Consider the following 14,433-nt stretch of genomic DNA (forward strand, 5'->3'; position numbering starts at 1 on the left):
TAGTTCTGCTTTTAGCTCTTTGACAAATCACCATACTGCTTTCCATAATGGTTGAAGTAAGTTACGTTCCCACCAACAGTGTATGTGTTCCCTCTTCTCTGCAACCTCACCAGCATCTGTTACTTTTTGACTTTTTAATATTAATAATAATGATCCTGACTGGTGTGAGATGATATCAAATTGTGCTTTTGATTTGTATTTCTCTTATAATCAGTGATATTGAGCTTTTTTATTTCACATGTTTGTTGGCTGCATGTATGTCTTCTTTTGAAAGTGTCTGTTCATATCCTTTGCCCACTTTTTAATTAGGTTGTTTTTCTCTTACAAGTTCCTTTATAGATGTGAGATACTCTTTGTCAGATGTACAGTTTACAACTCCTTTCTCCCACTCTATAGGTTGACTATTATTTTGATAGTTTCTTTTGCTGTGCAGAAGCTCTTTAGTTTCATTAGATCCCATTTGTCACTTCTTGCTTTTGTTTCAATTGCTTTTGGTGTCTTCTTTGCCTATTCTTATGGTCAGGATGGTATTCCTTAGGTTGTCTTCCAGGGTTTTAACAGGTTTAGGTTTTACATTCAAGTCTTTTTTTTTTTTTTTTTTTAAATAAGCAATATGACTTTATTTAGTTACTTTGGAAACAAAACCCCCCAAATAATGCCTGAACCCAAAGGTACATAAAAATGGCCCAAAATAGTTTAAAATAGATTTGAACTTCATTTGCCGGATTTTCTTCCTCATAACATGAGTGCTTTCAGCTGGACAGCAGATTACAAAGCATCTCCGATAATTAAGGCAGATGATCAATCTGTGGCTGCATCTGTAACTCCTCCTGGGAAAACAATCCTGTTGGAGTTGGGGGCTCTTCCCAGTTGTTTGGTCAGTTGGCCCAGGAAGGAGCAGTCCTGGCGCTGGCGGGTAGGGAGCCAGGCCCCACCTGTCTTGTCACTGCTCGTTCTGCTGGCCCTCTGTGACTGACGCTGACACGGAGCCCTGGACCTTGTTGACATCACTGATGCACACCCACTGCCTGTCAACCAACTCCTTCCACAGGGTCACCTTATTTCTCCACGGGAGACAGCCAGGATGTTGGCTGTGATGGACCAGCTCACATGCCACACCACATCACTGAACTTGTGCAACAATTTAGGGGACCACGTATTGCCTGAGGCATCATCACAGGTCCAAATGAACACATGACCGTCCTGGGAGCAGCTGGCGATGGTGCTGGTGGGCAGGCCGATGGAGGGGTCCCAGGCCACATCTCGAACCCAGTCACTGTGCGCTTCTAGCTTCTGCTCCTCCTTCCACTGGCCATCCTCCTCCTCCTTCCACAGCTTGATGAGGTTGTCACAGCCACCTGATGCAAACCTCTTGATGTAATTGGGTTTCTGCCCCGAAGGCTGGTCTATGAGGCTTCCAGGTACAACAGCAGGGGCCCAGCTGACGGCATTGCAGCCAATAGTGTGAGCGTTGTTGATCTTCTTTACTTCCCATTGGCCTTCCCCGGTGTACATCAGCAGGGAGATGGCCCCATCTGAGCTCCCACAGGCCAGGATCAGGCCATAGTCATGGGGGGCCCAGCACACCGAGTTCACTGATGAGTCGTGTCTCACGTGCTCGTGGCTCTTCTCCCAGGTGCCATTTTCCTCTCTCCAGATAATGACTTTCCGATCATAGGAGCACGATCCCAGGATGTTGCCATACATGGTGTGAGCCCAGGCCACTTGCCACACAGGACCCTCATGACCCCTGAGGTCGGCGATAAGGATCTGCCCTCCATTGCGCACATCAAAGATTTTGACGGACCTGTCTGATGAGCAGGTTGCCAGGTGGGTGCCATAGTAGTCCATCTGGGCGTCGTGATTCATGTCCTCATGGGAGGTATCCACAGTGTTAATTACTGACACCATGATTGTGGCGGTGGCTGCTCCGGGTCTCGGACGTGGCAGCTCCCGGCGGCGCCTCAGAATCACATTCAAGTCTTTAATCCATCTTGAGTTGTGTTTTATGTTGTGTAAGAAAGGGGTCCAGCTTCAATATTCTGAGTTTGGCTAGCCAGTTATCCCAGCACAATTTATTAAACAGGGAGCCTCTTTCCCATTGGTTGTTTCTGTCAGCTTTGTCAAAGATCAGATAGTCATAGGTGTGTGGGTTTATTTCCTGGCTCTCTATTCTTTCCATTGATCTATGCATTTGTTTTTGTACCAGTACCATACTCTTTTGGTTACTGTAACCCTGTAGTATAAAGTTGGATAGTGTGATGACTCCAGCTTTCTTCCTTTTGCTTAGAATTGCTTTATTATTGCCCATTAGTGCTCTTTTTGGTTCCATGTGAATTTTAAAATAGGTTTTTCTAGTTCTGTCAAGAATGTCATTAGTAGTTTGATGGGAATAGCATTTCATCTCTAGATTGCTTTAGACAGTAAGGCCATTTTAATGAAATTGATACTTCCTATCCACAAACATGTGATGTTTTTCCATTTCTTTTTGTCTTTCTTTCAGCAATGTTTTGTAATTCTCATTGTAGAGATCTTTCACCCACCGCCGCCCCCGGTTAGCTGCATTCCTAGGTATTTTATTCTTTTTGTGGCATTTGTGAATGGGATTTCCTTCCTAATTTGGTTCTTGGATTGGCTATTGTCAGTGTACAGAAATGCTAGTGATTTTTGTACATTAATTTTGTATCCTGTATCCTTGCTGAAATTTTTTAGCTGAAGGAGCTTTTGGGCCAAGAATACTGGGTTTTCCAGATATAAAATTATGTCATTTCCAAACAGGGATAATTTTTGACTTCCCCTTTTCCTATTTGGTTGCCTTTTATTTCTTTCTCTTGCCTGATTTCTCTGGCTAGGACTATGTTGAATAGGAGTGGTGAGAGAGGGCATCCTTGTATTGTGCTGGTTTTTAAGAGGAATGTTTCCAACTTTTGCCCATTAAGTAGGATGTTGGCTGTGGGTTTGTCATAGATTGCTCTTATTATTTAGTGGTATGTCCCTTTTGTACCTAGTTTATTGAGAGTTTTTAACATGAAGGAATATTGAATTTTATCAAAAGCCTTTTCTACATCTATTTAGACAATCGTGCAGTTTTTGTCTTCAGTTGTGTTTATGTAATGCGCCACATTTATTGATTTGTGTGAGTTGAGTTAACCTGGCTTTCCATGGATGAAGCCTACTTGATCATGGTAGATTAGCTTTTTGATGTGCCACTGGATTTGGTTTGCCAGTGTTTTGTTGAAGATTTTTGCATCAGTGTTCATTAAGGATATTTACTTGAAGTTTTTGTTGTTGTTGTTGTTGTGTTTCTATCAGCCTTTGGTATAAAGATGATACTGGCCTCATAGAATGAGTTGGGGAGGAATCTCTTCTTCTCAATTTTTTGGATAGTTTTAGTAGGAATGGTACCACCTCTTTGTATATCTGGTAGAGCTCGGTTATGAATCCATCAGGTCCTGGGCTTTTTTTTTTTTTTTTTTTTTTTTTTAGTTCATAGGATATTTATTACTGATTCAGTTTCAGAATTCATTATTGATCTGTTCAGGGAATCAATTTATTCCTGGTTCAGCCTTGGGAGGATGTACGTGTCCAGAAATTTATCCATTACTTCTAGTTTTCTAGTTTGTGTGCATAGAGGTGTTCATAGTAGTTTCTGATAGCTATTTTTATTTCTTTGGGTCACTGGTAACATTCCCTTTATCATTTCTAATTGTGCTCATTTGGATCTCCTCTTTTTTTCTTCTTTATTAGTCTAGCTAGCAGACTATCTGTTTGTTAATGTTTTCAAAAACCAACTCCTGGATTCATTGATCTTTTGAATGTTGTTTTCTGTGTGTGTGTCTCAGCTTCCTTCAGTTCAGCTCTAAGTTTGTTTTTTTCTTATCTTCTGCTAGCTTTGGGGTTGATAGGCTCTTGCTTCTGTAATTCTTGCAGTTGTGATGTTAGGCTGTTAATTTGAGATATTTCTAACTTTTTGATAGGCATTTAATACTATAATTTTCCCTCTTAACACTGTTTTAGCTGTGTTTCAGGTACTCTGATATGTTTTATCTTTGTTCTCATTGGTTTCACAGAATTTGTCTATTTCTGCCTTAATTTCATTATTTACGCAAAATTCTTTCATGAGCATGTTGTTTAATTTCCATTTAATTGCATGGTGTTGAGCAATTTTCTTAGTCTCAACTTCTATTTTTATTGTGCTGTGGCTTGCGGGTGCGTTTGGTATGATTTTGGTTTCTTTGCATTTGCTGAGGATTGTTTGATATCCTAGTACATGGTCAGTTTTAGAGTATGTGCCATATTATGATGAGAAGAATGTATATTCTATTGTTTTAGGATTGAGAGTTCCATAGATGTCTATCAGGTCCATTTATTCCAATGTTGAATTCAGGTCCAAAATACCTTTGTTAATTTTCTGCCTTGATGATCTGTCTAATACTGTCACTGAAGTATTGAAGTCTCCCACTATTATTGTGTGGGATTCTATGTTTCTTTGTGGGTCTCTAAGAACTTGCTTCATAAATCTGGGTACTTCTGTGTTAGGTGCATATATATTTGATAGTTAGGTCTTCTTTATGAATTGAACACTTTACCATTATATAATGCCTTTCTCCCTCTTTTTTTTTCTTTGTTGGCAAAGTTTGTTTTGTCTGAAATTAGGCTTTCAACCCCTGTTTATTTCTTTTTTTTTTTTTTTGAGACGGAGTCTCGCTCTGTCACCCAGGCTGGAGTGCAGTGGCCAGATCTCAGCTCACTGCAAGCACCGCCTCCCGGGTTTACGCCATTCTCCTGCCTCAGCCTCCTGAGTAGCTGGGACTACAGGCGCCTGCCACCTCGCCCGGCTAAGTTTTTGTATTTTTAGTAGAGACGGGGTTTCACTGGGTTAGCCAGAATGGTCTCGATCTCCTGACCTCGTGATCCGCCCGTCTCGGCCTCCCAAAGTGCTGGGATTACAGGCTTGAGCCACCGCGCCCGGCCCCCTGTTTATTTCTGTTTTCCATTTTCTTGGTAGATTTTTTCCCCATCCCTTTATTTTGATCCTATGGGTGTCATTATGTGTCTGGAATTGGTGGGTTCTTGGTCTCGCTAACTTCATGAATGAAGCTGCAGACCCTTGCGGTGTTACAGTTCTTAAAGATGGTGTGTCCGGAGTTTGTTCCTTCAGATGTTCAGATGTGTCTGGAGCTTCTTCCTTCTGGTGGGTTCGTGGTCTCACTGACAGGAGTGAAGCTGCAGACCTTCACGGTGAGTGTTACAGCTCTTAAAGGCAACGCGTCTGGAGTTGTTCCTTCTTCCTGGTGGGTTCATGGTCCCTCTGGCTTCAGGAGTGAAACGGGAGACCTTCGCCGTGAGTGTTACAGCTCATAAAGGCAACGTGGACCCGAAGAGTGAGCAACACCAAGATTTACTGTAAAGAGCAAAAGAGCAAAGCTTCCACAGGGCAGAAAAGGACCCAAGCGGGTTGCCACTGGCTGGCTTGGGCAGCCTGCTTTTATTCCCTTATCTGGCCCCACACATGTACTGCTGATTGGTCCATTTTATAGCAAGCTGATTGGTCTGTTTTACAGAGAACTGATTGGTGTATTTTACAGACAGCTGATTGGTCCATTTTGACAGAGTGCTGATTGGTGCATTTACAATCCTTTAGCTAGACACAGAGTGCCAGACAGAAAAGTTCTCCAAGTCCCCATTAGGTTAGCTAGAAACAAAGTACTGATTGGTGTATTTCCAAACCTTGAGCTAGACACAGAGTACTGATTGGTGTACTTACAAACCCTGAGCTAGACACAGAGTGCTGACTGGTGTGTTTACAATCCTTTAGCTAGACATAGAGTGCTAGACAGAAAAGTTCTCCAAGTACCCACTAGGTTAGCTGGATACAGAGTACTGATTTGTGTATTTACAAACCTTAAGCTAGACACAGGGTGCTGATTGGTGTATTTACAATCCCTTAGCTAGACATAAAGGTTCTCCAAGTCTGCACTAGACTCAGGAGCCCAGCTGGCTTCACCTAGTGGATCCCACAGTGGGGCTGCAGGCAGAGCTGCCTGCCAGTCCCACACCGTGTGCCTACACTCCTCAACCCTTGGGTGGTCAATGGGACTGGGCGCTGTGGCGCAGTGGGCGGTGCTCATCAGGAAGGCTGGGGTGCGCAGGAGGCCATAGAGGGGGCAGGGGTGGGGGAGGCTTGAGCATGGTGGGCTGCAGGTCTGGAGGCCTGCCCTGCAGGGAGGCAGCTGAGGCCCTGCGAGAATTCAAGCCCAGCGCCAGCGGGCGGCCCTGCTGGGGGACCAGGCACACCCTCCGCAGCAGCTGGCCTGGGTGCTAAGACTCCCACTGCCCTGGGCCAGTGCTCCAAGTATGGGGCCTGCCAAGCCCATGCCTGCCAGAACTCACACTGGCCCGTGAGCACCACGTGCAGCCCGGGTTCCCACCTGTACCTCTCCCTCCACACCTCCAGGCAAGCAGAGGGAGCCAGCTCTGTCTTTGGTCAGCCCAGAGAGGGGCTCCCACAGTGTCGTGGTGGGCTAAGGGCTCCTCAAGCACACTAGAGTGGACCCCGAGGCCGAGAAGGTGCTTAGAGCAAGAACTACTAGTATGTTGTCACCTCTCAGTTACACGTGAGCTGAGTCTCTGGTAGACAGCATACCATTGAGTTATGCTTTTCTATCTAGCTTGCCACCCTGCTTTTCAAGTGGGGGTATTTATCATGTTTAAATTTGAGGTTAGCATTGATATGTGTCAATTTGATCTTATCATGTGTTGTTAGCTTGTTATTATGCTGGCTTGTTTGCATGGTTGCTTTATAGCATCACTGGTCTGTGTATTTAAATGTGTTTTTTATTAGCTGATAGTGGTCTTTCTTTTCTTTCTGTATTTAGTGCTCCTTTCAAGATCTCCTGTAAGGCACGTCTGGTGGTAACAAACACCTTCAACATTTGCTTATCATAAAAGAATTTTATTTCTTCCTCACCTAAGATATTTAGTTTAGCTGGTTATAAAATTTTTGGTTTAAGATTTTTTTTTTAAAGAACATTGAATATAAGGCCCTCAATCTCTTCTGGCTTGCAGGGTTTCAGCTGAGAGGTCTGCTGGTAGCCTGATGGGGTTCCGTTTGTAGGTGACCTGCCTTTTCTTTCTAAGTGCTTTTGACATTCTTTCTTTCATCATTTCAACCTTGGAAAATCTGATAATTGTGTGTCTTGGGGATGATCTTCTTGTGTAGAATATTGCAGGAGTTCTCTGTATTTTCTGAATTGGACTGTTGGCTTCTTTAGCAATGTTGGGGAATATTTCATGAATGATATCCTGAAATATGTTTTCCAAGTTGCTTGTTTTCTGCCCCTCCCTTTCAGGAATGTGAATGATTTGTAGATTTGGCCTCTTTACATAATTCCATACTTCTTGGAGGTTTTGTTTATTCCTTTTTATTCTTTTAAAAAAATTTTTTTTCTGTCTTATTTCAGTAAGTCAGTCTTCAAGTTCAGTTTCTTTCCTCATTGGTTTATTCTGCTATTAATACTTGTGATTTTATTGTGAAATTCTTCTATTGTGTTATTCAGCTCTGTCAGATCCAATAGGTTCTTTTTATCCTGACTGTTTCATCCTTCACCTCCTATATTGTTTTACTGTTGTTAGTAGTTTCCTTGGTTGGGTTTTGCTGTTTTCCTGAATCTTGATGATCTTCATTCCTATCCACATTTTGAATTGTATTTATGTTATTTCACCCAGCTAAGCCCAGTTAAGAACTCTTGTTGGAGAACTGGTGTAGGCATTTGGAAGACATATGACACTCTGACCATTTGAGTTACCAGAGTTCTTGTGTTTGTTCCTTTTCATCTCTGCATGCGGGTATACCTTTAACTGCAGTGTAGATTGAGTATAGTCAATAGATTTCTTTTCTGGGTGTTTTCTCTGGGACGAGGCTTTGTGCAGGGTCTGTTTGGAGCTGACTTCTCATTTTTGGTTTCAGATGGGAATATGTTAGCAAGCCATTTTTGGTGTTGAAGCTTTGGGGTGTGATCCCATAGGTGGCACTTAGACATACTGGTCAGTTTGTAGACTCTTCCTCAGTTGTATTTCCTGTGTTTGCTCACAGTTGCAACTGTGTTCCTTCTCAATGGTCTGAATGTGTGAATTCCTCTCCCCCTTGAGTGTTGGTTGTACATCACAGCTTAGCACTCCTGGGCTGCCCACTGCAGCTCTGGGGTGATTGCAGTGTTTATGATCCCCGACATGCAGGCAGCAGGGGAAGGGACCTTAGTAGTGGTTGTGGTCAAGGGTCTTTTGTTTTTTTTCCAGGGGGCTCCCCCAGAAAGATGCAGGCCAGCAATCACTCAATATAATCAACCAAGGATGCAGAGTCTATGCTGTCATCAAAGCTGGGAATTCCCTGTCCAGTGATGAGTGGGGAGATAGTGGTACCCATGGGAGATGGGCTGGCCTGCTCTCTTTGGGTCAGACTGCAGCTTGTTGGAGGAGTGGATAAAGCACTTAGGGTCTTTGCTCCTTTGTTAGTCCAAGGGTAGCAAGGGCAATTCCACTGCAGAAGAAATGGAGTGCTCCCACGGACTCTGTCCAGGAAGTTGCAGAGCTGTTACTGGCTCCATAGCTCTTAAAGGGAGTGTGCCTGGAGACCCAGGCCTGGAGTACTTGCCTGATGAGGAGATATGGAAATGGGCACCCATGTGACAGTCTGGACAATTTTCTGTAGGGCTGCTACGGTATTCTGGGGGTCCCCTTCAATCCCTAGTCACTTCAGACTTTCATCTGGAGATATCATCAGTGAAGGCTGTGAAACAGCAAAGATGGCAGCCTGCCCCTCCCTCTGGGAGCTCCATTCCAGGGAGCTACTGACCTGTTCCCTGCTGAAATGCACCTGTAGGAAGTGAGTAGAGACCCCACTTGGGAGGTCCCACCCAGTAAGGAGGAATGGGTTTGGGGACTCACTTATGAAGCCATCTGGCCATGTTTTTATAGAGCAGACTGTCACTGCTCAGAGCCCTGGATTTGACTCCTTTCCTAGGGATATGTACAGGGATCTAAACTTCCACTTTGCTGGAGTTGCAGCTACTTTTGCAAGCAGGCCTGGAAAGCCTGCATTTCTAAGGCTCTTGGGTCTCCACATGTGCTTGAATGGCTGCTCTGTTGAGACTCCCCATAGTTCTGTATGTCAGATTGAAAGTCCTGGTGGAGTGGATTCACAGAGAGATCTCCTGACATAAGGTTGCATAGATCTGTCAGAGAAGCATGAGTTCCTGGGGTGGCACATTCAATCGTGACTTCCCTAGGTGGGGGAAGTTCCCCTGGCTCCATGTTGCTCCTGAGTGGGCCATTATCCTGCCTTGCTGTTTTCCATACTTCTTGAGTCTGGTTGTTTCCTTGATTAGTCCCAATGTTGTACCTGAATGTTTCAGTTAAAAGTGCTGTATTTACTTGCCCATCTGTTTCTCTCCATGAGAGCTGCACACACTAGTTGCTTCTAGTTGACCATCTTGGCCACTCCCCCCTTTTATTATTCTTATAAAATATTGAGACCTACATTAATTATTCATAATAACATTTCATAAATTTTCTTAAGCTCTTGATTATTATCAGATAATTATTTCTTGGTGCTAAACTCTCATTTAGGCATAATTATTGTGTGTTTTTCTTAATTTTTTATCAGTGAGATAGAGGAAAATCAGTTTGTTCCATGTTTCCATAGGGTGCTGTAGGGTATTCCATATGCAGAGATGTATCCTCTTCTAAGTTGGATTGTATTCTTCAATCTTGTTCTGTTCTAAAGACATGCTTATTGAGGATCAAAGAACAATAGAAACATTCATACAGTCTTTATTCCCCCCATTATATACGATGGCAGAACATACCTACATTTTACCTGTTCTGATAGTTGCCTTCTGTTAAAAGAGCAGCTCTTTATTCTAACTGTTTGAACCCTTCTTAACCCAAAGTTCGCCTTTATCATCTTTGGGGCATACTTCAGAGGGGTGTACTATAACTTGTAAAGAAAAGTATGGTAAGAAATACCAGTTGACTATTTCAGCAAAGAGACTGAGTACTCTGATGCTTATAATGAACTTCACTGTCGTAGGAATATTGCTCCTGATGAAATCTAGACACATGTTCCTTTACTTAGTTTGGGAAACAAAGGCTAAATTTCTCCCCATGATGTATTTGTCAACATGCATATCCTAAGCAAAGAAACTTCAATAAATGGATTTGATAATGTTAGGCAATCTTCCCATAGTATCAAGTGACATTGGCCCATCCTTCGAAAGAATATTGTTAAAAACTATTAGCCATATCTATGTTCAACAGGAGGAAATTGTAGTCACGTGTGTGTGTGTGTGTGTGTGTGTGTGTGATGGCGGAGCGTGAGGCAGCTGCTCACTGAGAAGCCATTCCCAAGCACTGTTTAGAGAATTTTCCCAAAGAACTCCTGGAACATAGAGTTGAAATAACCTAAACAATGAGTTATTTTGGTTCCAGTACATTCACTTTTAGGAAGCTCAGTATATTCAGGCCTACTAATACTTGTATACTCAAAATAGTGAAAGTTGCAAAGATTTTAAAGATGATCTATTTCAGCTTTTCTATTTAAGGGCAATTCTAAATCCATGAATACGAATATAATCTTTAAGTCAGAGTTTAATGAAAGCTGTGAATGAAAATGAGATCTAGAAACTTCCTGTCTCATGCAAATTATATAGTACGAAATAGTATTATTGGAATTTTTCTAGCATGAAATTAAAAAGATACGACTAACCTAACCAAGAAGGAAATATAAGCAGAGATGGAAGAAAAGGTTATAAGGAGATGATGATATTTCCACCTCAGAGAATAAAGAGATGGAAGAATTAGGCACAGTCACTGGAAAGTTAAACCTAAGAATTGAAGAGGACGTTATTATCTTAGTCAAAATGCTCTCTACGAAGAATGAAATGTGTGAATTACTTAAGGGAGAGAGGGAAAAGTCCAAAGGGGATAGAGTGAACAGAATTTTATGTGCTAAAACTATGACAACAGAAGGACCCACTAATTTAATTTAATAGCTAAATTAACTGACTGACCAATATTGTTATTAGTAATTCACTTACTGACTGATACTTTAGGAAATAAATAGAGACCCTAATTAAAATGACTTAAGCATATCAAGAGTAAAATGATGGTTCTTTTAAAATAGGAACTAATAAGTTTATTAAAAGCCTTATATTTAGTATTCAGCAAATAGAACTATTTGATTTGATAGGTTATAATAACCATGTAAATTGGGTCTGACAAAACAAATATATTATTATGGCAATCAGTATAAAATCATAGTAATTTACTGCTACCATAGCAATATATTAGGCCTATATTCATAAAAAATCATAAACCATTTAATTGGTATTTTAAAAGTTAATTTTAAAATTGTGAAAATATATTTTTTTAAAGATTATTTATTCTTACCTCTAATAAAGTGCTATACCTTAAAAACCGTGGGTAGGCAACAAAATAATTACTGATAATTTTTTAAAAATGCATTAAGTTTAGAAAATTATTTCCCTCCAAATTTTTATTACAACAAAATCAGTGACTTTAAAAAGCAAAAAGAAATGTATTTATGGTTCTAATGATGTAAGATTTCCTAAGTAAAGTTTAATTAAAGTTGCAATAGACATAATACTGTTTTGTTGGCTTTGCTTGTGATACACTTTAAGCTAAAGGGTTCAAAGAATAAACAAGAGTCTATGCTTCTTAATAAAAACACCCCTTTTTTTCTATTGAAACAGTAAACTATTCATGTTTCTGAAGAAAAGAAACTCATCTAAGCAAAGTGTCTTAGAGTTCTGGCAAGAATTCCTCATTTTAGGTAACTAATGTAATAATATACCTTAATGTAAGTATGTTTTTAAATCTCAAAGTAGAATGTTGTAATCTAGTTAAGTAATATGTATCATAATAAATTACATTGTTGTTTACTACATGTGTCATTACTATGAAGTAAAATATATAGTCAAACCAACAAAAACATCATATGAAGATGCTTAAGCAGAATAACTGTAGTGAAAAGATGTATGTGTCCATGAGGCAGAGTGATATGGTAAGAAGTACCAGTTGATTATTCCAGCAAAAGAACTGAGTATACACCCTGGATTACTGCCTTAGCCATTCAAGCTGCTGTAACAAAATACCTTAGACTAGGCAACTTATAAACAATAAAATTTATTGCTCACAGTTCTGGATGCTGGGAAGTCCAAGCTCAAGGTGCCAGCAGATTTGGTGTGTGATAAGGGCCCTTTCTCATAGATGGAGGCTTCTTGCTATGCTGTCATGTGGCAGAAGGGGTGAATGAGTTCCCTCAGGCCTCTTTTATAAAGGCACTAATCCAGTTCATGAGGATGGAGACCCAATCAACTTCCAAAGGTCTCACTTCCCAATACCACTGCAATTAGGATTGAATTTCAACATGCGAATTTTGAGGGGATACAAATAATCAGACCATGGAAACTGCATCTAGATTAAAATATGTTTTGAGACTGGCAGTGTTTAGGCATTTTTTTTTTTTTTTTTTTTTTTACCTTGAATATTTCTGTTCTGGGAGAGGGGGAGGTTGTCAGAGGAGTTGGCAGAATAGCTCTGATATGATTTGGCTATGTCCCCACCTAAATCTCATCTTGAATTCCACGTTTTGTGGGAGGGACATGGCAGGAGGCAATTGCATCATGGGGGCAGGTCTTTCCCATGCTGTCCTCATAATAGTGAAATAAGTCTCATGAAATCTGATGGCTTCATAAAAGGGAGTTTCCCTGCACAATCTTCTCTTGTCTGCCGCCATGTGAGATTTGCCTTTTACCTTCCACCATGATTGCAAGGCTTTCCCAGCCACATGGAACAGTAAGTCTGTTAAACCTCTTTTCATTTGTAAATTGTCCAGTCTTGGGTATGTCTTTATCAGCAGCATGAAAACAGATTAATACAGTAAATTGGTAACAGGAGTTGGGTACTGCTGATACCTGAAAATGTGAAAGTGACTTTGTAACTGGGCAACAGGAAGAGGTTGGAACAGACTGGAGGGCTCAGGAAAAGGACAGAAAAATATGGGAAAATTTGGAACTTCCTAGAGACTTGTTGAACGGCTTTGACAAATATGCTGATAATGGTGTGGACAATGAAATTCAGGCTGAAGTGGTCTCAGATGGAGATGAGGAACTTACTGGGAACTGGAGAAAATGTGACTCTTGTTATGTTTTAGTAAAGACAGTGAGTGGCATTTTGCCCCTGCCCTAAAGAGTTGTAGAACTTTAAACTTGAGAGAGAGGATTTAGTGTATCTTGTGGAAGAAATTTTCCTTCCTTCCTTCCTTCCTTCCTTCCTTCCTTCCTTCCTTCCTTCCTTCCTTCCTTCCTTTCTTCCTCCTCCCTCCCTCCCTCTCTCTCTCTTTCTCTCTTTCTCTCTTTCTTCTTTCTTTCTTTCTAGATGGAGTCTTGCTCTGTCACCTGGCTGGAGGGCAGTGGCACAATCTCTGCTCACTGCAACCTCTGACTCCCTGATTCAAGCAATTCTCCTGCCTCAGCCTCCAAGTAGCAGGGATTACAGGCATACACCACTACACCCAGCTAATTTTTGTATTTTTAGTAAAGACAGGGTTTCACCATGTTGGCCAGGATGGTCTCGATCTCCTGACCTCATGGTCCACCTGCCTTGGCCTCCCAAAGTGCTGGGATTACAGGTGTGAGCCATTACACCTGGTCAGTGGAAGAAATTTCTAAGCAGCAAAGCATTCAAGAGGTGACTTGGATGCTGTTAAAAGTATTAAGTTTTAAAAGGGAAACAGAACATAAAAGTTAAGTAAATTTGCAGCCTGACAATATGATAGAAAAGAAAATCCCATTTTCTGAGAATAAATTCAAGCTGCCTACAAAAATTTGCGTAAGTAATGAAGAGAAAAATGTTCATCCCCAAACAATGGGGACAATGTCTTCAGGGGATGTCAGAAGTCTTCACAACAGCCCCTCCCATCACAGGTCCAGAGGCCTAGGAGGAAAACGTGGTTTCGTGGTCTGGACCCTGGGTCCCCATGCTGTGTATAGCCTAAGCACTTGGTGCCATGTCCCAGCCACTCCAGCCTTGGCTGAAAGGGTCCAATGTAGAGCTCAGGCCATGGCTTCAGAGGGTGCAAGCCCCAAGGCTTGGGAGCTTCCACCTGATGTTGAGTCTGCAAGTTCACAGAAGTCAAGAATTAGGGTTTGGAAACCTCCATCTAGATTTCAGAGTATGTATGGAAATACCTGTATGCCCAGGAAAAGTTTATTGCAGAGGCAAGGCCCTCATAGAGAACCCCTGCTAGGGCAGTGCAGAAGGGAAATGTGGGTCAGAGCCCCCACACAGAGTCCCTTCTGGGGCACCACCTGGTGAAGCTGTGAGAAGAGGGCCACCATCCTCTAGACCCCA

The 14,433-nt window shown here is 41.8% G+C and overlaps 1 pseudogene across 1 annotated transcript; it reads right to left on the reverse strand.

Moving 5' to 3' along the window:
• Window positions 1–604: 604 nt before the first annotated feature.
• On the reverse strand, window positions 605–1,986 carry LOC101003661 (annotated as a pseudogene). The gene has a single exon (XR_161996.5). The product of XR_161996.5 is annotated as a protein SEC13 homolog pseudogene (transcript).
• Between the last annotated feature and the right edge of the window lie 12,447 nt (window positions 1,987–14,433).

The sequence above is a fragment of the Papio anubis genome, chromosome 9, assembly GCF_008728515.1.
Source record: "Papio anubis isolate 15944 chromosome 9, Panubis1.0, whole genome shotgun sequence".
NCBI classification, from domain to species: Eukaryota; Metazoa; Chordata; class Mammalia; order Primates; family Cercopithecidae; genus Papio; species Papio anubis.